The sequence below is a fragment of the Perca fluviatilis genome, chromosome 17 (genome assembly GCF_010015445.1).
Source record: "Perca fluviatilis chromosome 17, GENO_Pfluv_1.0, whole genome shotgun sequence".
NCBI lineage: Eukaryota > Metazoa > Chordata > Actinopteri > Perciformes > Percidae > Perca > Perca fluviatilis.
In genome coordinates, this window is record NC_053128.1 from 27,326,281 (window position 1) to 27,349,868 (window position 23,588).

The 23,588-nt window shown below is 38.4% G+C and overlaps 1 protein-coding gene across 4 annotated transcripts in view; it reads right to left on the reverse strand.

The window, feature by feature from the left end:
* LOC120545578 (tenascin-like) overlaps positions 1 to 18,408 on the reverse strand; it is a 48,876-nt gene extending 30,468 nt beyond the window's left edge. Inside the window, exons 1-2 of one of the 4 annotated variants that reach the window (XM_039780054.1) lie at positions 17,972 to 18,408; positions 2,125 to 2,355 (exon numbers count right to left, since the gene is read on the reverse strand). The gene's annotated coding sequence lies outside the window, so the exon portion shown is untranslated. Of the gene's footprint in view, positions 1 to 2,124; positions 3,500 to 17,971 lie in introns of those variants that run through there. The other 3 variants (XM_039780055.1, XM_039780056.1, XM_039780057.1) reach the window with 3 other exon arrangements.
* Between the last annotated feature and the right edge of the window lie 5,180 nt (positions 18,409 to 23,588).

The following is a 23,588-nucleotide window of genomic DNA, read 5'->3' on the forward strand; positions in this document are numbered from 1 at the left end:
GAGAACACAAGTGCAGCATATCTGGACACACTTCTTATGGAAAACATTTGTGGCTGACGGCAGCGCGTCTGGTCAGCGGTAAACATATGCTTGTTTGTTCATCTGTGATATTTTACCATTTTTTATATATAGGTCTGATTCTCATAGCATCTGGAACAGCTGGAAACCATCTCAGGAAAAGTTAATTGGACTAGTTACTGTAGCTGATACAATAATAACAGAAATCGCAACACCTCATTAACAGATTGCAAATTTCCCCACTGCTGCACAGATATCCTGAAGTGGTCCTTTAAGAATAATAAACCTGAGCTTTATGTGTTCCCATGTGAGGCTGAACAGGATACAGACTTCAGTTTCAATTTGCAATTATGGGGTCTCTCCTCAATCAGGGAGAAAAAGCGTAAAGATTTGTAACAAGAGACTTTTCTTTCTTTCTTTGGAAAAGAAAAGCTTAATGGATCAAGAGATTCAGTCACTTCTGCTGGTTCCAGCTTCACAAACGCAATTATTTGCTGCTTTTCTTTGTGATACATGTTAATAAACTGAATATCTTTGAGTTTTGGACTGTTGGTTGGACAAATCAAGCAATCTGCATATGTCACCTTGGCCTCTGTGATTATGATGTGCATTTTACAGTATTTTCTCACATTTTATTGGCAAAACTGTCAATTAAAAGGTGCCCTGTGGAGTTTCCTTGTAAACAAACAGTATATATATATATATATATATATACTCACCAAAACGCATTGTGAGGTAATTTTCTTCCTACTACTGAAGGTCTTGAACTCCACAGGGAGCATTTCAAATTGAAACTGAAATTTTGCATCTCTAGTTTTTTTGTTCTCTATATCCATGTGAATTTAATGGTGTGCAGGATATCAGAAGAAATCCCTTCACTGGTTAATGAATATTAAAGAAAATAAGAGCAGATTTTAATTAGCTAGGAAATTCCAAACAGCCATCTGATTCTAGACACTGACAGATGTACAATGTAAAAGGCCAAACACTAACAACAGTCAGAGCTGACACAGAATCTGAACAGTTATACAATCATGTGTTTATTTGAGAATTATGTACTGTAAAATGATGTCAACCATGAGTTCATTCACTTTCTCTGATTTAGGAGGAAGAGACGTGGATCATTCGACAAATAAGCCCGTCAGAATGCTCTCGTTAACTCTCTGCATAACAGACGTATGATGCTGAGTTATGATCAACCCCCTGGCTCTTTGTGTAGAGCTCACGCCGAGGACAACAGGCCTGGGGGAGCTCCAGCTACTAAACCAGCTGTCCCACTGACAGAGGTTTGTTTCACAGAAACACCGTTCTCCCAAACACACCCCAGGACACCCAGCACACAGCAGAGAGGCGGTAAAACCTCCCGGACTGAATAGCTGCTGATCAGACTTGATGAGTATTTAGATACGAGTCGTGGGATGAAACAAAGAGCTCAGCAGAGGAACTAAATGATTATAATCTTTCTCAGCTGAAACATTCAGAAGTTAAAACCACCAAAAAACAGATTTGGATTTCAATTAAGCAGAGCAAATGTACTGAATGGATGAAGTATTTTTTTTTTCTCCTTGCCCACACTGGCAAACCCTGCTACCCATTTTTCCCCTTTAATTTAATCTCCATGATGGAAAAATGACACACAATGAAAACTAAATTGCATTGCAGAAGGTAATGAGATGAATCATCAGGCTGCAAAACCTCACCACACACACACATTTCTTTTATGGAGTATTGATCTACAACCTGACAAAAAATCTAAGAGAATTTTTTTGGCATGAAACGTGCTGGCCCTTCTCTACTAAAGCCGATCAAAGCTTCCACATGTTCACTCCTTCCCTCAGCAGTTAGTCATCATCTCTGATCCTGCATTGGCTGCTATGTGTCTCTGACTGAGGAAGAAGTTGCAGTATACACCAAGAATGTACTTCCAATAATCAATGCCTTCTGGTGCTGTAGTAGCCTGCGCTAAACAGAAATCTACTGCTACTACTGTATATACATATATTTTTAAGACAATAATTCCAGGAAAAAGTCAAGAAAATGTACTTTTTGAAACATGAAAATACAGGGAGATTTCTATCTCAGATACACATAAATATATCTTCTTACCTGTATTAGTGCAATCTACTTGTCACAAGCCCATGCAGGTAAGATAAGGCGCTCCTCTGAGTCTTCACACATTCATTGAAGCCAAGAAAAATTATGCTTTGCTCTGTTGTGTCACTGCTCCGTCTTGCAGCCTCTCCAGCAAGGTGGCAGCTCTGTCAGTCAGTCCTCCCTCAACCAGCTTCCTTATCTTTCCTAACCATTCACAGCTCAGGCTGGAGTTTAGCTCCTTTACTGTCAGAAAGAGAGTGAGTCAAAATCAGAGAGAGAGAGAGAGAGAGAGAGAGAGAGAGAGAGAGAGAGAGAGAGAGAGAGAGTAAATGTCTTTTAAAGTGTGAGGAGTAGTTTAGGTCAGACCCCAATTGCTTAAACTCCAAACCTTAAATAGTTGTTATTTTCCAACCCTCCACAGCCCTTATTCCCTCCCTCTACTGTAACTAATGGATGCAGAGCTGGGCTGCTGCCTTTAAATGAGATGCCAGTGTTACTGGGAGTCATGACAGAGCGACCAGTGCTTGTGATTGTGCAGGGAAAATTAGAGAGGAAAGCCGGGAATGAGAGTAAAGTGACTTCAGGATGTAGACAGCAGACGTTTCCCTTCAACCATTTAACTTTGTGATAATGATTTATGATTGTCTCCTGCACAAATAAAGAAAGAAAGAAAAAACCTTCCTCAATTATCCATCACCACCACTACTCATCATTTCCATACTTAACACTAATCCCTCACAGTGTGAATCTTTCTCCAGCTCTGTCACAGTGATGGATATTTACAGCAACTGAAACCACATTTTATTATGCATGCAAGCAGTCTTAATTGAATAAATCTGTGGCACGTTCCCCGATTGAATGGTTCCAGTAATTATCCAGTAGGTGATGCATTACTATAAGGGACAAAGAAGTGTAGAAGTGGATGTTTAAGAGTAAAGCCAATCTCCAATTCCTGGGGGAAATGATTTTCTTGCTCAGACACATTTATTTCTTGCACAGACACAGTTACCTTCTCATACATTTAACAGATGGGATGAGCAGGAAACAGATACATTCATAACCAGCCATCTTGGATCAAAATGAAAGCAAGCTGTAGGGGAGTATGTGATATCACTTGTTCCCAAACCTGAGTGAAAAACCTGCAAGACTACTTGAAGCTCAGCTGGGGAAACAGGCCACATGTGACCATATGGATGCAGTCGCCACAGTTTAATCTTAATATGATCAGATGAGGATGAGGCTTAAATCTTTAAAGTGAGTCTGTGAGGCTGGTTAGGATGTTCACAACATGCTGCTTTATTGTTTGTTGTGTATAAAAAGACCTTTAGATTGAGTAGAATAATTCACGTTTATTTTCTTTATTAATTCATGTGCTAATTTTTTGTTTTGTTTAATTGATAAATCATTTATAATTATTTATAAAATGTCAGAAACTTGTAGAAGAAAAAAAACTCCATCACAATTTCCTAAAGCCCAAGGTGACATTTTCAAATAGTTTGTTTCGCCTGACCAACAGTCCAAAACCCAAAGATAATCAATTTGTTGTCACATAAGATGAGGAAAAGTAGGACATCCTCAAAATGTAGAAGTTTTTTGGTTAAAAATGACTTAAACAGGGATTCAACCAACAGTTACCTGGTGACTTTTGCAGCATCAGTTCTTAGACGTGTAGTGTAAAGTGATTATTCTGAGGATTAGCTAGTTGTTTGTTTGCTATAAATGTCAGAAAACTGAAACATCACAAGCCATGAAAAGGTGACCAGGACAAGGGAACTTCTTCAAATTTCTTTTCTTTTCTCTGACCAACCCTCCAAATCCAAAATATATATTCAGTTCAATATCACATAAGACATGGACAAGCAGCAAATCCTCACAATGTTTGGTACACAATCAATTATCAAAATAAACTAGGTAATTAATTGCCTAATCGTTTCAACTCAAATGGAAATAATTGTTTGCTAATATACACTGATTTGGTTTGCCATTCATTTTTTCCTAATATGCAAATGCAATATTATCATGGCTTTATACAAGGCCTCAGTTTGTTAACAAAATATTAAATGTGCATCTAAAGTAGGGCAGGGACGATTCGTCGACATAATCGATTACGTAAATGCGTCGACACAAATAATTTGCATCGACGCGTCACTAAATAAAATAAATAAATAAAACTTGCGTGCAAATTAATTAATGTAATGCAGAACTAATGAAATGTGGAACTACTGTTAGATACGCGGGTTCTAGGGACACCTAATCTGTAGCCCCGCCTTAGCTCTGAAGCTAGCCGAGCTCCGCCTACATGCAGTTTTTTGTCAGGTCGACTGTCCAGTGAGTGAGTCAGAGATAGCAGCGCGAAAGGACGAGTATGGCGAGTGGTGGCGACCCACAAGAGTTCCCCGCCAGCCTCTTTAAGATCGCAAGTTTGGCAAAACTTCCGAGACTGTATGGCTGCAGCCCGGAGCCTCCCGTGTCATGTATTCTCGTCTCATGATGTGCCCGCCTTGAAAACGTCGGTCTTCGGGTCAGTTCCAGTAGTAGGCTACAGGCGAGAGAGTGGGGGATAAGACGAGGACTGTGTGTCGGCGTTGTTCAGCAGTTGTTGGGTATGTGAGTGGAAATACATCTAACATGCTAACGCATATCCAACGCCATCACCCAGATGTGCCAATCACTGGAAATGGAGACAAAAAAAACTGTCCAACTTCTCCTCTCTACAGTGCTTAACCAGCCTTTAGATACAACTAATTAAAGTTAAATTAAAGGGAGAAGAGCTTGGATGTTAAACAAGAGCTTATTCATTATTTTACATACTGTTAAAAAAAAGCAGATACAGGCTACTCTTTTTGCAGTTTACTTTAAGTTTTTATTTTTGTATTCCTCCTGAAAGTGACTTTATTTTGTGGTTGGATTGATAGCCTACATCTGGCTTCAGGGTGCACTACACATTCATTTGACTTGAACAGTGCAGTGTTAAACAATTTTAATAAATAGAGATTTGAACCTTATTGAAATTTGTTTTGTGTAAATTGTTAATAATTGAGCAATGGGAAAATAATCTCTAATTGAAAAATCAATGTTAGATTAATCGAAAAATTCATCATTAGATTAATCGTTAAAAAAATAATCGTTTGGGACAGCCCTAATCTAAAGATTTCCCTTCTGCATTATTAAAGAAAAATAAATAATTTCCAATCAGAAATGTTGGTTCTGGCCTTGTTTTTTATAAACCGACAGGAAGAAGGAGCATTCAACTAAAACAATACATCCTGACTAATCTAACAACACAGCGGAGCTAAGTAGATTTGTCACTTTTCATTGCAGGATGGTCGGCTCAGATAAAGGAAGCCACAAAGAAAACAAGTGTCTGTACTTAACTGTACACGGTCTTGTAATGCAAAACAGGAAAATATGCATGTCTGAAACGGATTTCAAGTATGTGTCCACTCACAGAGGCAAGAGAAGGATAAACTCGTAAAATCTGTCACCATCCCCTAAATCAAATCTTCGCCTAAGCTTCATAAGACCACAGGGATTTGGTCAGAAGGATGGTCCCATAGAATGAGAAAATGTACGTGGAACCAAGTACATAGGTCACACTGTGGCCCCCTTTTAATTTAAGACTCCACATGTGTTTCACATGTACTACACACACACACTGCAATGTAACCCATGTGGCTCAGGCACAAACACGTAGGACATCTGCAAGCCATTGCTACTGCAGCTATAAACAAAATGAAAGTTATGATTACAACAAAACAAAAGAATGTCTGACACCACTTGAACAAAAACACTTAGGCAACCACGTCTGCTACTTAACAACACTGAGAGTCTACGTCCATGCTAGTACAGCTAGAGGCTGCTTACAATGACAATGTTAACATGCTGATGTTTAGCAGGTATGATGTTTACCATGTTCACCATCTTAGCTTTGCGTGTTAGCATGCATTGACTCGTTAGTAGAGCTGCAAAGATTAATGGATTAGTCAACTATTCAACAATTAATCACCAACTATTTTGATAAGCGATATCGGTTTTGAGTCATTTTTTTAATGAAAAAACGTACAAATTCTGAACACTGACTATGACAGTAATTTCCACTGAGGTGGACAATAAAGTCAATCTAATCTAAGTCAGGGGATCACCAATGTCAGTAGGATTTATCCTCTGGAAAGTATAAATGTCTAAACAAAAATGTAACCCAGCAAACAGTTGAGGAATGTGTATACTAGTATAAAAATCATATGTAGAAATACTTTGCCCTGAGCTCCAACAAAGAAATAACATTCATTCAATTCACAAGTTGTACAATTCAATTAACAGTTTTTAAGACACTCCATTACGTTTTCACTTTCAGGGCACTGAAATAAGTTTTAGTCTCCTAAGACTAAACATGTATTGGTAGTTTATACAGTGGCATTATTTCCTAGAAGTTATGGCTAGTTCTTTTAATTCATACAGTTGTGCTGACGTGTTACTTGGTCCAGTCCTCTATAATCTCAACAGGCTGAAACTGGCATAAAGAAAAGCAAAGTGTCTCCAGTCTGACCTTTGCAGAGGGTTGTAATCATAGAGTCATAAAAATGACTTGACTATCAGTTGTTGACTTATCAGTACAAAATACTATGTTTATAAGCAACAAAATACATGTCAAAATATTAAATTGCGATACGACTGGCACAGAGTTTAAATATAATTACATTGCAAAAAAAAGACATGTAGACATGGATTATGTTGAAATATTTACATGGTCACTTACATAATGTTTGATTATTAAGCTCTACAATTACTGGGCGTTTTTGCAAGAGGCTTTTAAGTAGAAGGTAAATGTACCATTTGGTCTTTTCTAGTTAAAGAGTACAAAACTAAGGTGAAGAAAGATTTGGGAACTTGAAAATAAAGATGCTGTGTAAATGGTTTGTGTTTCTCTTGGAGTTAAAGTTTTTGTTTAGGTTTTCTCTAAAAATGAATGAATATAATTGCACATAGTGCCTATAATTAAAAAAAAAACTGTGTTTTCCCCTTTAGTAAAGGAGGCCACCAAGAACTTCCAGTTTAGATTTAGATTTACTCTTTTCATATCCTAATAATTGATTTAATTGCACTTTGATGGATGTTCACTGACCGAGGAATGTTCTTGTATCATCCCAATTTGTGCTTTCTTCCAGATACAGGTGTATTTGTACTACAATCAATTAAAACTAGACATTTACTGTAGATCATTTTGTACAGCTCTGTTTTAACTTTGACATTTAAAGATCTTTTTGTATTGACAAGAATCAAACACCAACATTAATTTACTCTATATATTCAATGTTGTAAAACAATAAAACATCCGAGGGGCATGATTAGTTTTTTAAGGCACTGTTACTCATTTGAAGACTTAAACCTAGATAAAATGTGGTGATGGCGCAGTGGATATGACACATGCCTTTGGTGTGGAAGACCGGGGTTTGATTCCCACTGCGATACATCAACCAATGTGTCCCTGAGCAAGACACTTAACCCCTAGTTGCTCGAGAGGTGTGTGACCTCTGACATATATAGCAATTGTAAGTTTAGGCTAAATGACAGGTAATGTAAAATGGTATATAATACAATAATCTGACTACAGACTAAGATCACATTATACCATAGCTGTTTCTCTACACTTTTAGATTGTGAAGTTTTTCCAGCGCAGGTCACCAGATTTATTAGCAACTAACTGTCAGTACTCATAAACAGAGAAACACAGCAAGAAGCTACTTCTTAGATGACCTCATTAGTTGTAATGCCCCACTATAACTCTTGCTAACCCAATAAACTTGCAAGACACTATAACTGCCAACAGTTTGTTTCATGATTACAGCTGGTCTTCAAATGCTGGAGGGTTATGTAAGATAAAATATTGCCAGCAAACTCCTGTTTCAAGCACATTTTTTAACTGAAGAATGAATTAAATACTCTCAAATGACAACATAGTGACGGTAAGGGTTGAGCTGTGGTAGAGACAAAAAAAAGAGAGAAAGATAGAGAGTCATGCATTCTCATATGTGGCGTTACATCCTCATCAGTCTGACTCGGAGTCAGCTGCAGGCCATGTGCAGACACTGAGCAGACCAGAGATGTCACAGCTCACACAAACATTAACTAATATGGTTCTGAAGGAATTACAAATCCCTCTCAGGTCGCTCCGCAGGCTTGCCAGCACATCAGCTGAGAGCTTCCGATTGAAGTTACTACTAAAGAGCGGCTTCAACCAAAACCACAGACGGCAAACTCCGCATGGAGATCACTTTGTTGTCTCAGCGTGGTAGCTCTAATGAGCTTGTGCGCTTTACAGATTAGGGGATCTGCACTTCCAGGCATTAGTTTAAGGATTATAGTGACATTGGTGAATGATCTGTACTGAATGTGACCCTTTGTTTACAGCTGTGTTTGGCTGGGTTGATTGAGAGCTTAATCAACCACAGGGCGCGATATCCTCAATTGGATCAGTGATCAGTCAATCGTCACTGCAGTTAATGTCATAGTGATGAGAAGGATTACAGGGCTGTTTTCATCTTTCATAAAGCAGAGACATATAATTCATATTAAAATTATCCAATGCTAACAAGCTCACAACGGCAATACTACGCACCCTCCTGGCTTTAGAGATGGCATGTTTATACCTGCTAAAGTGTGGAAAAATGGACCGAATGATGGCGCTTGATGAAATGTTCGGGGATCACCAAGCTATTTACAGTTCATCCTCAGGGGAACAGAAATGCGTACCAAATTTCATGGCAATTCATCCAATAGTTTTTGTGACCTACTACGGTGGCCCTGAAGTGCAAATCCCAACAGCAAATATAAACTCGCAACAGCAAATCATAAAACACAACATGATTTGTTGAAGTGTTTTCATATTTGCTGTCATGTTATCCTATTTGCCGTTTTGTTTTCCTATTTGCCATTGTGTTTTATGATTTGCTGTTGCGTTTTTCTATTTGCTGTTGTGATTTGCACTTCAGGGCCACCGTACAGTTCACCTACAAACATCAAATGTCAACCTCATGGTGGCGCTAGAGGAAAAAGTCAGGGGATCATCAAAGTCAGCAGGCTTTATCCTCTGTGTTATATGGATATTTGTACAAAACTTTGTACAATCCATCCAAAAGTGGTTGAAGTATTTTAGTCTAAAACAAAGTAGTGGACCAACTGACAGACCAACCAACCAACCAACCGCCATGCCATCCTAATAAATCATCTTAATTCATGATAACACATGAATTGTAATAAGGTTATCAGAACAATTTTATTATTTGAGCACCTGAACAGATTCAAAACACTGCCCAAGCATTAAAACTACAAAAGGAACATATGTCTGGCGTTGTAGTCGACACAATCCAATTTGTTCAGTTAATAGTCTTATTGAACCAGAGGAGAAATTATCATTGTCAATTAAAACAGACAAAGAAATATAAAGACATGCCTTGGCTGCATTACGAGAGTCTTTTGTCAGTGCTGCATGCCCCAGTGAACTCAGTGTTGTAAAGTGAAGATGTTCAGGGGTTATTAACCACACAAAGAGTGTCCTGAAATAATGAAAGAATACAGCAGTAGCTATTATCTGCCTCAGTCAGAATTTTAAAATAAACCCCATTACCTTTGAGTGCATGTGTTATGATTGCTTACTTATAAATAACTTTATCTTTACAGCAAACAATGACCAAGTACAGCATCTCAAAGCCCCTGTTTGATGGGTATTGCTGACAATCTCAAATCTAGATTAATCCAAATATGTGCACAATACTATTGTCACAATAACACTGAACTTGCCAACTCATGAAGACAGTGGCAACATGCATTTCCTCGTCAACAAATCTTCTTAGGCATTTAAAACAAGTCTATCACATGTCCCAAAATACATCAGCAGAGTCCCAATAGACAAAGAAAATCCTGCAGAATGAAGATGTTACTGTGCGACTCAGATATCATGTTGAACATTTATGCCAACGTCTCAATTGGTGTTTACATCACTGCATTAGACTGTAATCCTCTTTTCTCAGTGTTGATGACATTCATGCCAACTGCAATCCTGCTGCGTCTATATTCTGTTCGGAATATTTCTATGGAACAACTCAACTTCTAACTTTTAAATAATAGTCTTTCTGCAATATTTGAATGTCTCTGAATGCATTAAACCAAGTGTTTCGTTACAGTTTTAGCTAGTGACCCTTTAAAGCAAAGTAAAGCAATGTCTGCCCTTGTTGCAGGCTCCATGTGTCTGTGAGTTGTTAGCCAGATTTTATTTCAGTTTAATTTCAATAGTTTATATCCTGTAGAGATAACACTATCTAGTATTTCACTATGAAGGATTAGAGAAAAGTAGCGTAGCAAAAATGTTTTGAATCTTTCTTCTTCATAGTTCTTTTTATTGAATTTTACAATGTACATAGTTTAAGCACACAACAACATCAACAAAAAACAACATTCCCACCACACATCGAACATACCCATCGAACAAACCCAGTGACAGCAGGGGGGCTGCTGGAAATTGAGACTGGTTAATATAGGAATGTGCAATGTAGTACGCAAAAATATCACAGTGAACATAATGCAAAGACAGAGCACATAGCACTAAGTATTGCACAGTGAAGTGTGAGATTTCAAAAGTCATTAAGGCACAATAAGTGGTGAAACAGAGGCAGCACGTCCGGTCCCGGAATGTCAAGGGTCAGATATGATAATTTGAACATTTATTCCTGTAACAGTGTGGAGGGTTTATCAAAAAAAAGTCAAAACAGATCTCCACACTTTAATACATTTCTTTTTAGAGCCCCGTAGCATACATCAGATTGCGGGCGCCCATATATGGAGGTTTGCTCCTTGACGCAGCGGGCCCGGGTTCGACTCTGACCTGCGGACCTTTGCTGCATGTCATTCCCCCCTCTCTCTCTCTCCTTTCATCTCTTCAGCTGTCCTATCAATAAAAGGCCTAAAAATGCCCCAAAAATAATCTTAAAAAAATATATATGTATCAGGCAGTGTGCAAGAAGGGTAGTAAAGGCAACTACTGTATGGCCCCCCAGCAGCTAGAACTGTAAATACCCCTCTGATTAATCATCTTTCTAACCCTCAGATTTATCTTGCACCCCTTTGGTAGGTCCAAAATCATATGGTATAAACTTTAGGTATAACTGTTACATTTTATTGTGTATATGCTGGTCATTAAGTAACAAGAAATTGCAGTACAGAAATGCCAGCCTAGGTTTGAGTCTCTACAGGGTTCTTGCACCATTTTTGAAGTCAAATTTAATTCTTTTTAAGACCTTTTTAAGGCCACCACAAATATAATTTAAGACATAAAAATGTTGGAAAAAAATATTTGATAGGAAAGAGAATTTGAGTCATTAATACGATTATTAACTAAATAGCTTAATAAGGTCCTTATAGTCCTTGTGCATCCTCAAAAACAACAATTATACAAGTAGATTCAAAAAGGCAATCTGATTGGTCAACTAGAAATGTAGAACGTGCTCAAATCAGCATTTCAGCCAATACATCCGTGATGACAGCACACCCAGAGCCATTTGAGCACACCAGGCTCATCACTTAAAACGTTACTCATTACCATTTCCATGTCAACATCTTAACTGAATCAAATCTATTTTTGAAAAAATTTTATTCATGAAAATAAATCAGGAACCACAGTGGAACACAGAAACTCTCCAACATATTTATATAGTATGATTCATTTTAAACCACTCCCGCTTTGAAGTTAACTGTTACTGGAAATGTTTGGATCACATCAGCTGTGCCGCTGACAGGGCACTATGTTAAAAATAGCTATACATGTGAATTTCGCGGACGTACAGGAGCTAAATCAGTCAATGGAAGAAAAAGAAAATTCTGCCGATATCTTAGTTACACCACAATGGGGTAGCAAAGCAGTTTTGTGTATATATTAGTGCTGTCAAACGATTACAATATTTAATTGCATTAATGTCATAGTTAACTCGCAATTAACTTGCAAATTTGTATGTATTCTAAATGTCCCTTGATTTCTTTTTGTCCCGTTATTTTTGCTCATTTGAATGCTCTTAACATGGAAAAGTGGATCGGCTTGCTTTGTGCTTTTGTCGCCTGGCTTTGACGAGGAGGCGGAGAATTCGCATCAGCTGTGTGCTTTGCCATCAAGTGGTATTTCAGACTGGACGTGCTGCGATGATAGCTCAGTTCACAACAAAAAAAACACACAGATCACTTTGGTCTTGTAAATGGAACCATTTGGCTACTTTTTAAAAGTTAACTTTCCATTCAGAATCTTATTGCCATCCATTTCGGCGTCTCGCGCTCGCCTTCCACTCAAAACGTAACGTTAGCGTACTACTACTCTTTGGCCGGCTCACATCCCCAAACAAGTGTGTGCGGCGTGCCTGTTTTGTTTCCGGTCTTGCTAGATCCGGTGTGGTATTTCTAACGTTACTAGTTGTTGCAACAGCATGTGAAAAAAACTAAAACGTTTGCTGGCCAAAAAGAACGTTAATCTCGCGATAAAAGATTTTACGCTGTTAAAATGGGTTTGTGTTAACGCCATTAATAACGCGTTTAACTGACAGCACTAGTAAATATGTGTGCTATTTATTTGGTTTGGAAAATCCCAGGATCTCTTCAAAGCTTTTATTTTGTTGGTAATGTTAAACGTATAATCGTGTCGGCTTACAGTGTGCCCTCTGAGTTTCTGGCGGCGACACAAAACCACTCAAAGCCGCCAGCTGAGAAGCAGCGAGGGAGTCTGACATTTTTGTTCTACTTCGTTGAAACAACGCAGGCATTAGCCGCCGCTAGCTAACGTAACATAAAACGCCTGAAAATGCTGCAAGACCTCATCTTTAAAAGACTACAAAGTGCTACGAAGGTGAGATAACCAAAAGACACATTAGGTGATTTACGGAAGACCATCGGGAACAAATTAGCCCATCATCTTAAAAACACGGTCAGCAAATTTAATACCTACAGCCAAGACATTTTATGACCTTAATTTCACGAAATTTTATTTAAGACATTTTAAGACTTTTTAAGGACCTGGCTCTATTACACGTTTTGACCACCAGAAAGTGTTAGATGTCCCGCTCAGTATGTATCTTAGTCACAATTTGAAAAATTTATCAATATCAGTATCAGCCTCATCCGTATTTGATGGGCTTTAAAATGTACACTATCTTCTGTATTTTATAAAGAATAACTAAAATTACAGGGTGGACATTTTTCTGGCGGTCAATAGGAATCCTTCTCTTCAGTTTATTCATGCACTGCTGATTCTACTGTGTTGGCAGCTTAATATTGTGGCTCCAAACATGTTATTTTGTGCCTTCAAAGGTTATGGCATACAGATGAAACCAGTCCCAGATAAGTTATAACACTGGTAATGGTCTCTGCTGAGCTGCAGGCCTCCCTGGTTTCTAGGCCTGCCTCATTCCATCCAGCTGACATTCCCCCCACTGTGGGAGATGGCTGGTCTTCACAGAGGTTACTCTGTCTGGCCTTAGTTAGCAGCTACTCAGCACGTTCATGCACACAGCTGCAGGAACTCTGCGGTCTCTACTTGGACAAGGGCACATGGAAAATGTGTGAGAGCATGAAGCAATCGTTCTCACTTCTGTGACGTCTTTCACTGTAAGGTCAGTAGTTTTTCATCCATATGAGAACTAGTCAAATAAAAATATCTTTGGTCAGTCTATAAATAAATGGTAAATGATAAAAAGTTGAAGTGAAACCCTTTTCTTTATCTGAGGCTAATTAAAAAGATTTAGCACAGACAAACTATTTTTATTGAAATACTTTGGTACAACAGTAAATATGGCTCAGTGGAGTTAAAAATGGCAGCACTAACGCATACCAACTGCACCACATTCACCTGGGAACAGGCAGAGGTAAATTATCTCCTCTGATGTGCAGATGAGCCAGCTGGCCATCAATAACTGTCAACACTGGTTCTGCGGCATAGAGGGCATAAAGTGTACACCCAGCCTAAAATAAATACATCACGTAGATACGGTATACTTCAAACTAGCTGTCAGGTCACATTGAGGCTGCACAGCATACCATTCTCTGCAGATGACAGGAAGGACAGAGGTGTCTGCAACTGATCATTATCTTTTCGAGATCCTTTTATACCGGATAAAAGAAGGTTGGGGATACATAAATGAGATGTTCTGTCAGATGAGATGAATGAAATTTGGCTCATCTGTGTGATTAACAATGGAAACCAATCATGTGTTCAATGTGGCAAACATTACATGGAGATGATACTTTGCAGTCGCTGTCCATCTGCAGAAAAGCAATCAACTTAAAACATCATCTGCACCACCATCACCACATCCATCACACAAACACACGCAGTTACTAATGTACTGTACAAATGTACGCTAAAGTGTATTCAACAGTGTATCCAAAGCTACACTAAAGCATGTCTGACTTACAGTAATATACTAAAAGGTATCACAGAGGAGGCTTCAGTCTGAATGAGTCAAAGCCTCTTCAGGAGGAAACTTCAGCACCATAGATGCGTAAAAAGCCATGAACATTTTTTGCTCATGATTCTAGTTGTATAACATGTGGTAGGAGACATTAACAAATGCACACTAGGTACAACCAAATATTTACCACATGAGGTCATGTCATTTACAGGAGTGCTGCAGATGAATTTAGAAAAGGGAGACAAAGAAAACTAGGTGCCAATCAGCAGAGGAAATCTCATGCAAATGTCTAGAAACTTCAAACTGCTCTACTAGACAAAATACGTCAATGTTATTGTTTCAAGCTGCTTTAAGATGTCCATTTGTTGCTATTTTTCTGTTTGCGGGAGAGATCTTTCTCTTGAAGAGCTGTCTCATGTACCAAATACCAAACAGACACCTCTAATAATTTTCAGCAAACTATCATTGACAGTTCAAACAGAGAAGTCCAACAGTTTATCAAGAAGCAGCTGCTTTTTGATCTAAACACAAGTTCTGCACACAGCTGGGACAAAGAGAGGTGATGTCATGCTTATCAGGCTACTGGAAACATAAGTTCAGGTCAAACTACTGGGTAAACATGTCTACGTTAAGTTAAACATCACCGTGCCAAGTGTCCATTAATCGGAGTAATTACTGGAAAGCAAATGGAATGTAATCAAAACTTTAAAAAAACAACAGCTGATATCAATCTGCTGACACCAATAAGAAAGTGAACATCTTAAACAATCGGTTCACATTTTTATTTCACATTAAAAAGAGTTATTGGTGGCTGTAATCATTCGTCCAATCCATACTGGCAGTGAAGAGAAGCAATCCTTTATAAAGCTTATCCAGTCTAAGAAATGGAGAACAACATCTCCAGTCACAAAAATGCAATCCAAAGTTTAAACAATGCTAATAAAGGAAGTAAGTTTAGCCATAGTAGCAGGCTGGAAACAAGGAATAGCAATGTTGCTTGTCCGGACTGAAATATCTAAACAACCATCGGATGGATTGCCATGAGTTTTAATACAGACATTCATGGTACCCTGAGGACAAAGCCTACTCAATTTGGTGATTCCCTTACTTTTCCTCAAGTGCGCACATGACATTGACAGTTTCTGATGACAAAGAGAACAGCAACTTATAAAAAAACAACTATTGACACATTCTTTTTTACAATTGCAACCCACTCTGCCCCATGCTAAGAGAAAGGTATACTGGTAGAATATGGTTTCAATTACTGCATTAGAAACAGCCAACAAGTTATCAACAAGTTGTCATTCTGTAAGTGTCACCATGACAAACTGGGGTCTGGCCCTGTAAGGATATTGAGATTTGACCCCTGCAGTTTGCACTCTGACATACTGGGGTTGTGTTGCATTTGGCATCAGTTTCTGTTTGCCTCAAACTGCCATCCCATCTCCAGGAGAAAGTGACTGCTGTCTCTAAAACCATGGTGAGGAAAACACAAACATCTAAAAACAGTGCAAGAGATGGGGGAAAGCTCAGCGAAGCAGGGAGCTTAAACGGTGGATGTCGTCGCTCTTAACCAGATGTGCTGACAAATCAGCCAACTGCTGTTTTCAACAAGTTCTAAACAATAGACAAAGTTACATTACAGCTGTGGGCTACTTTTCTCTGTTATTTTATAGTGCTAATAACTAGAAAACATCAAGTGTTGTAAAATAGTCCCTTTGTTTTACATTACACCACTAACCATAAAAAGATCCTTACACTGGACATTGGATAATGACTACTGTGTGTTTTACATCCAAATATGGTCTTTGTTCTCAACATGGTAAGTGACTTAGATAATAAAACAAAATGTATACTGTATATGAAATAATGACATTGCAAGAAAAGAGCATAGATATTTAAAAAACGTTTTGAAGGGAGCACTCTAAAATACTCTATTTATGGGTAAAATAATCAAAAAAATATATACATTATGTATTAGTTGATTTACGTTTTGTATTAATAATCTGATTCAAGGTTCGAGGTTTAAGGTATCATTATTATCCCTGAAGGGCAATTCGGTTTACAGCCAACAGTTGGGCTGCATAGACAGCAAGCACACCAAAAAACACAACAAAATAATTACAAGAGTTACATTTTAAAGGAACACCCTGACTTATTGGGAGTTTAGCTTATTCACCGTAACCCCCAGAGTTAGACAAGTCGATACATACCCTTCTCATCTCCGTGCGTGCTGTAAAGCTGTCTGACGGCTCCAGCGGCATCAGTCCATAACAGAACAGGCAGGTGAATGGTTCCAGTAATCCTACTGCTCCGAATAAGTAACAAAATAACGCCAACATGTTCCTATTTACATGTTGTGATTTGTAGAGTCACAGCGTGTAAAAAAAACAACGTAACATGAGACACAGCTATCTTCTAACCGTAAACAAACTGGGAACTATATTCTCAGGCGGAAGAATATAGTACTTGGGCGGAGTGATATGCTCGCAGCAAGCCTGTCTGAGAATATAGTTCCCGGTTTGTTTACTGTTAGAAGATGGCTGTGTCTCATGTTACGTTGTTTTCTGTACACGCTGTGACTCTACAAATCACAACATGTAAATAGGAACATGTTGGCGTTATTTTGTCACTTTTGTCACAATTCGGAGCAGTAGGATTACTGGAACCAGTCACCTGCAGGATCTGTGCTAGGCTAAGCTAATGCTGGAGCCGTCAGACAGCGTTACAGCACGCACGGAGATGAGAAGGGTATGTATCGACTTACTACTCTGGGGGTTACGGTGAATAAGCTAAATTCCCAATAAGTCAGCGTGTTCCTTTAAGAAAGTCATTCATAATGCTGATGGCAGCAGGAATAACTGAGCTTTTGAACATATTAGTTCTGCATCGCGGAACATTGTATCTGCGCCCTGATGGTAGCAAAATAAATTTGCACCCCAGTGGATGGCTTGGATCAGCCAAGACGGACTTGGCTTTCTTTAAGGATCCGTCCTTATACAGGTCATGGAGGTTGTTCAACGGTGTTCCAGCAATTTTGCTGCAAAGTAACTAGTAACTAATGCTGTCAAATAAATGTAGTTGAGAAAAAGTACAATATACGCATCCAAAATGTGGTGGAGTAGAAGTATAAAGGAGCATAAAATGGAAATATTCAAGCATAATTTTGAGGAACTTATACTTTACTTAAGTATAGTACTTAAGTAAAATGTTGCATGCCACCATTGGGGATTTTAATGCACTTACTAATTTAAACATATAGCGTACTTTGTACAGAATTGTTCCAACAGCAGTGACCAAATATATTCTCACAGAACAATGGCAGGCATTAATGTCTGCTAAATAAAACCAAGGATTTTTGGCCATTTACCCAAAACATGAGAGTAAAAACAAGTCAGCCAGTAATTTCTAGCACTTACTGTTAAAGACTTTTTGTCCACTTTAACTCCCGTTCAACTGGAATAGATGAAATTAAGTCCTCGAGAAGAATCCTCCTTCAACAACGTGACCACACAAATCCCAAAATATATGCCGAGTCAAATCCAAGAGCATCACACACGATCCAGTATCACAACAGGAGACATTTTATCCATCAATGGAGCACCCATTCTATTGTTTAAAGCAAAACAATTTATCTTAAGCAGAACAAATTTGAAACGTTTGTTGGTGTAGCCAACAGTAGCTGATATGTGCATGGATCATCTGCCTCCCTGCAGGAAGTCTGTAAAAATAAAGGAGCCAAAATCAATACCGGTAATAAGCCATCAAGTGAACAAAAGAGGTCAGTGCTTCCAGACAGAGAGGGATTAGAGCTGGCATGCTTGTCTGGGTACAGCGGTCTGAACGCTGCGGTCTTACACTTGGATGGAACTTTTATTATCAAACATGTCTACTTTTATTGGATGTTTTGTATAATCTACTGTCTCCATGAGTTAACTGAGACGACTTTTAAAAAGGCAGACAAACATTTAATAGATTTTTGCAGTTTGTGAAATTCACATGTTAAAAGGTTCAGCAGCATTTAAAATTGATTTGATTTAATCTTTCTTGGGCTTTGGAAAACATAGATTTTTCAGTATTTTCAGACATTTTATAGACCAAACAACATAAATCGTTAATCGCAGCCCTAGTATTAACACGAAAAGGATCCCATTAAAAGAACAAAAAACTGAGCTAATTTTTTTTGTCATGGTGGCATTATGTTGTTGAACAATAGAGATATACTATGACATGAACAATGTGAAGAAAAATAAGTGCATCTGTGTCATAATTTTGGTGAAATGTGTCTTCTACTTTGTTTTTGGCCTATCGGGTGAATAGATAAGACATTATCAATCCATCTCCTATATTCTCCTGAATATTATTTAGATGTATTTGCAATAAGATTGACTGAATGAAGAAGACTAGAGTTAAAGCCAAGTCAGCCAGTCTGCGTTCTTAAAGTGAAGACATTAAATGTAATAGCTCTTGTGTTAAAACTGTCGTAAATATTCTGTGTTCATGTTGTTAGCAGGTCAGAGGTAAAGCTGACATGGATACCCTCTTGGTGCCTTTGATCAGTTTCCTTAGAAGGTTGCCCTGAAAGAATTCTTTGAAAACTAATCTTTGGCCCACAGATTTATGTTTCTGGTCCTGACAAAAGGTTTGGGGGAAACCCTCTATGCTTGTTTGCCACCAGAATCCCCCTCTTTGTCTGTAAAAGTTGGATGTTATTCCACCTCAGGGGTTATCTGGAGACAGGGAGGCAATGACTTTTTCATCAGTTTTCCTCTCTCTTGGAATCTCAGGATGTTAAATGTTACCTCAGAGCGTCATCAGTGGGCTTCATGTTCCTAAAAGGGAACACTTGGCCAATTTTTAACCTTATTTCCATGAATTAGTCATGACACTGATGTGTATAACACCCACCATACTTCCCCCAATAATTACTCTATCACAGCAGCTATTACTGGAGAGGCCTAGGATGGCTCCAACAGTCATCGCCACAATTAAATTAAACAATTAACCAGCATTAATTGTAGTTATTTATTAAGGCAAACGTATGCTGGTTCCAGCATGCCAAATGCTTCAAAAATCTTCCCCTCTGAGAGCAAAATCATGAAAAAAACTAAACTGGTTGTGTTGGGTCTGTTGTCAAGTGAGTCGTAGTCTAGATGCTGGGAACAACTGGAGACCAAATGCACAATTTATGCTAAAAATGTTTTGTTTTACACAGTTAGGTTCTGTGTTACAGACTTGTTTTCACATGTTTTGAAGTCATACAGACAGTATGTTTCTGTTAAAGCCTCTTTGTAGACTTGATTCAATCAAAAATCTCTAAACGCTGACATTTCCATTTTCTTTAAATATTTGGTTTCCAGGGAAACCTATGATAGAGCATCAGTACAAATGTTTTTTTAACTAGCTGACAGAAGTCCTCTTACTCTGCATTTTTTGGCTAATCAGTAAACTTTTAGTCCAATAATACTTCTGCATGTTTTGGATGAGATCAAGAATATTGAACCAGATGATGCTGAGCTCTTTGTGCTGTTCAAATAAGTCCTTCATGGCTGGATGCCAGCAGTAGCAGAGTTTATTCTGCAAGACTTATTATCCCATATGCAGCATTCATTGGTATTGTATTGCAGATGTGTATTTTGGCACTTAAATGTACGACTGTAATTTATAAGATTAGATGCAACACCAGACATAGACAGGCAATAGACTAGGGCAGACAAAGCCAGAAGTGTAAGCAAGCTTTTAAAAATAGGAAACAAACGCCAAAACCAACCTCATGATGAAACAATGTGATGAATCAGGTCCTTCGGTGAGATTAGATCATCACTACAGAAGGCTGAGACACAACAGTTTAGATCAAGCGTAAGAAAACTCTGACGGATTACTGGGTATGCCAGCATTGCCAGGTTGTGATAAATTCCTTTGACTGGTGTTTGTCTTCTCAATTAATAACAATTTCTATAATAATGTTCTAAATGTTGGTAAACCATTAATTAACACTTACTTTCTAATAAAGTCAACAAGTCTGCAGTTTTAAATTGTTAAAAAGTTGTAAATAAATTAAGATTTTGGTTCATTATTAGCACAAAACTAAGTAAATATATTGTAAATTAAAGAGCTAAAAAGATAAAAGCACACCGGAATGGGATAACCACCAGCCAAAAGGATTTTTCACAAGCTGGCAACCCAAACAAGTTGTTCTCATTAATGGCAAATAACTGATCTTTGAAGCATGAGTAAATCCGTTATTGATATTAGGCCATTTATTACAATGTATAAAATGTGCCTTATTTGAAAGTGGATGGGAGGTAAATATTTTGATACAATTACTTGATTTAGTGATTTATTACAAGCCTTTTTAGAAATGCACAGTCAAAACAGTGTGCAAGTTAGTGGAAATGTTCCAGTAGGTGACTGTTTGTGACTAATGTCGTACCAGCTGACTTACAAGGTTGTTTTAAGATTCAACAATCTTTAATTTTACAATCTTAACACTTCCAGAGGTTATTATGAGTACTATTTTATATCGGTTGTCTACTGCAAGACCTGGACAGAAGGTCTTCTAGTCCACTGTAGACATTTATCAGGCTACCAATTTCTCTCTCCCCCCCTCTGTCGGGATGTCCTGTGGCAACCTCATTAATTGTGCAATGGATATAAAAAGCTCAAACTATAAACAGTCCCCTCTTTTTACTTTACAAAAAGGTCCTGGAAGACCTCAGACTCAGGAAGTTGTTGAACAAGACCACTTGAGCCAAGAACACCAATAAAAACAAAATCCTGTCCTAGAAGCTCAAACTCTCAGTGAAGACTTCTATTTTCAAGATAACAATATAATCTGGTGGCCCAGTGGTCAGCACTGTGGCTTCACAGCAAGAAGGTTCTCGGTTTGAATCCAGGTTTTTCTGGGCGTTTCTGTGTGGAGTTTGTATGTTCTCCCCATGTTGGCGTGGGTTTCCTCCGAGTGCTCCGGTTTCCCCCGCCATCAAAAAACATGTACTAGGTTCTCCAGTCAGTGCCTTGATCAAGGCACTGGCTCAGATCTGGAGTTGGTCCCCGGGCGCTGTAAATGGCTGCCCACTGCTCCCTTGAGGGATGGGTTAAATGCAGAGAATGAATTTTGCTATGTGTATGTAGTGTCCCTGTATGTGACAATTAAGTACCTTTACTGAGGATTATGTGAATTCTACCAAAGATACTATGAGCTACACAACTTATTTCTTCTGCGGACCCGGTTTTAAACATTATTATAAATGACCTTATACTATAGCACAGCAACCCTGACACACCACAGTGGTTCATTCTATGCTGAGTATAAGAGAAGCACATCTGTATCCTGTCTTTTTAATTACATATTGACAAGACCCCAGGGAGTGACCTATTTTCAATGCTAACCAGTATTTAGTCAGTCAATGTGGGACATGGTAACAACATGATACAATACTGCATAAATATACATACATAAACCTTTTCTCTCAAGTCAAGTGTTCTTGATGTTCTGTCATTGGTAGCCAACTCCTAAAATAACAGTTATCTTCTTTGTTGATGAACTCAGAGGAACAGCGGTGGAAGAATTACTAAATTTTTTTAAGTAGAAATACCACAGTGTAAAAATACTCTTGCTATAAGTAAAAATGTTACTTAAGTAAAAACTCTTTAATATAAAATGGTTTGCATTGCCACGACCTCCGTAGTTACAGGAGCGTTAACACTCCTGAGGATAAAAATGTCGTAATGTGCAACAGCTTGTGTAAGCATCCTGAAATTATTTATTAAGTAATATAAATAGCACGGCAATAAATAGTAGTACATTTATGAGCGGTTCCTATGTGGGTGATGGTGTGGAAGAGGTCTTGGTGGCATAAGGTCTTAATCATTAAGATCTGAGGCCAACTATATTGGTACCAGACCAGAAAACTACTTTTTGGAAATTTGTATTGCCTGGTTGAGTTCAGGTTCAGTTAGCACAGAGGAGAACCGCACTGTAATGATTTGTGTGTGGAAACCCAAAGATATTCAGTTTGCAATTATATCAAAAAGAGAAAAAGCAGCAAATCCTCCCAAAAGAGCTGCAACCAGAGAATGATTGATTTTGCTTGAATAATTATTCTAACATTGAATCAATTATTTATTTATTTTTTTAAGTTGCTGCTTCATTTTCTTTATTTTTTTACCTACACAAATAGCACAACAGCTGAGGCCTTTTAATTGTCCTAAATCATGCTACAAAACTCTAGCCACAGCTCACTTGGCTGAAGCTGAAGCAGTAAAACAGCATCCAGGACACGGAAATGGAAAATGTGGCTCCTGTAAAATCCACTAAGAATTGTTTGCAGCTTGATCTCCCACCCCGAACTCCTTGACTTGGTTGTGCATTTGTTGACTCAACTTACTACTGTAGTTGCTGGGTTTCTCTACACACATTAATGCCCAGTGGACCATACGATAATCTGATTGTGAGTCTCTTTTCAGTTGACTGCAGTGCTTTCTGGCAACTCCAGAGTGTCCTGTGCTTAAATGACAAGGTCTTGGAATATGACTTTTAAAAGTATGAAGACTAAATAAACAGAGGAACTGCAGGTGTCCCTTCTAATCCCCTTTGACTAACTGCCAACAAACATTCAAAACCAGGCATGCCATCACGCCATTATGAAAATATGTCTTCATCTCAAGGGGAATGAGGACAGCATACACCAGCCATGACAGCACAAGTAGGTGTTTAGATTACAGAGGATAATTAATACTGTCAAGAATAATGGAGTCTTTTTCAAAAGTTCATCAACGTTTGCCAACTTTAAGAAAACAAGACTAAGGGCCCTATCTTGCACTCAGCGCAATTGCCTTTGTACACCGACGCATGTATCATTCCTATTTTGCACCCGACGCACAGCAGACTTTTCCCTCCACAGACGCACGTCGGTAAATTAGGGAATGTATTTGCGCTCCCGGGGGCGGTTCAGCGAAAAGAGGAGGCATGTTCTGGTGCAAACGTTCCCTGGTGCTATTTTGCAGTTTGAGAAAACAATTCCGCCACAGACC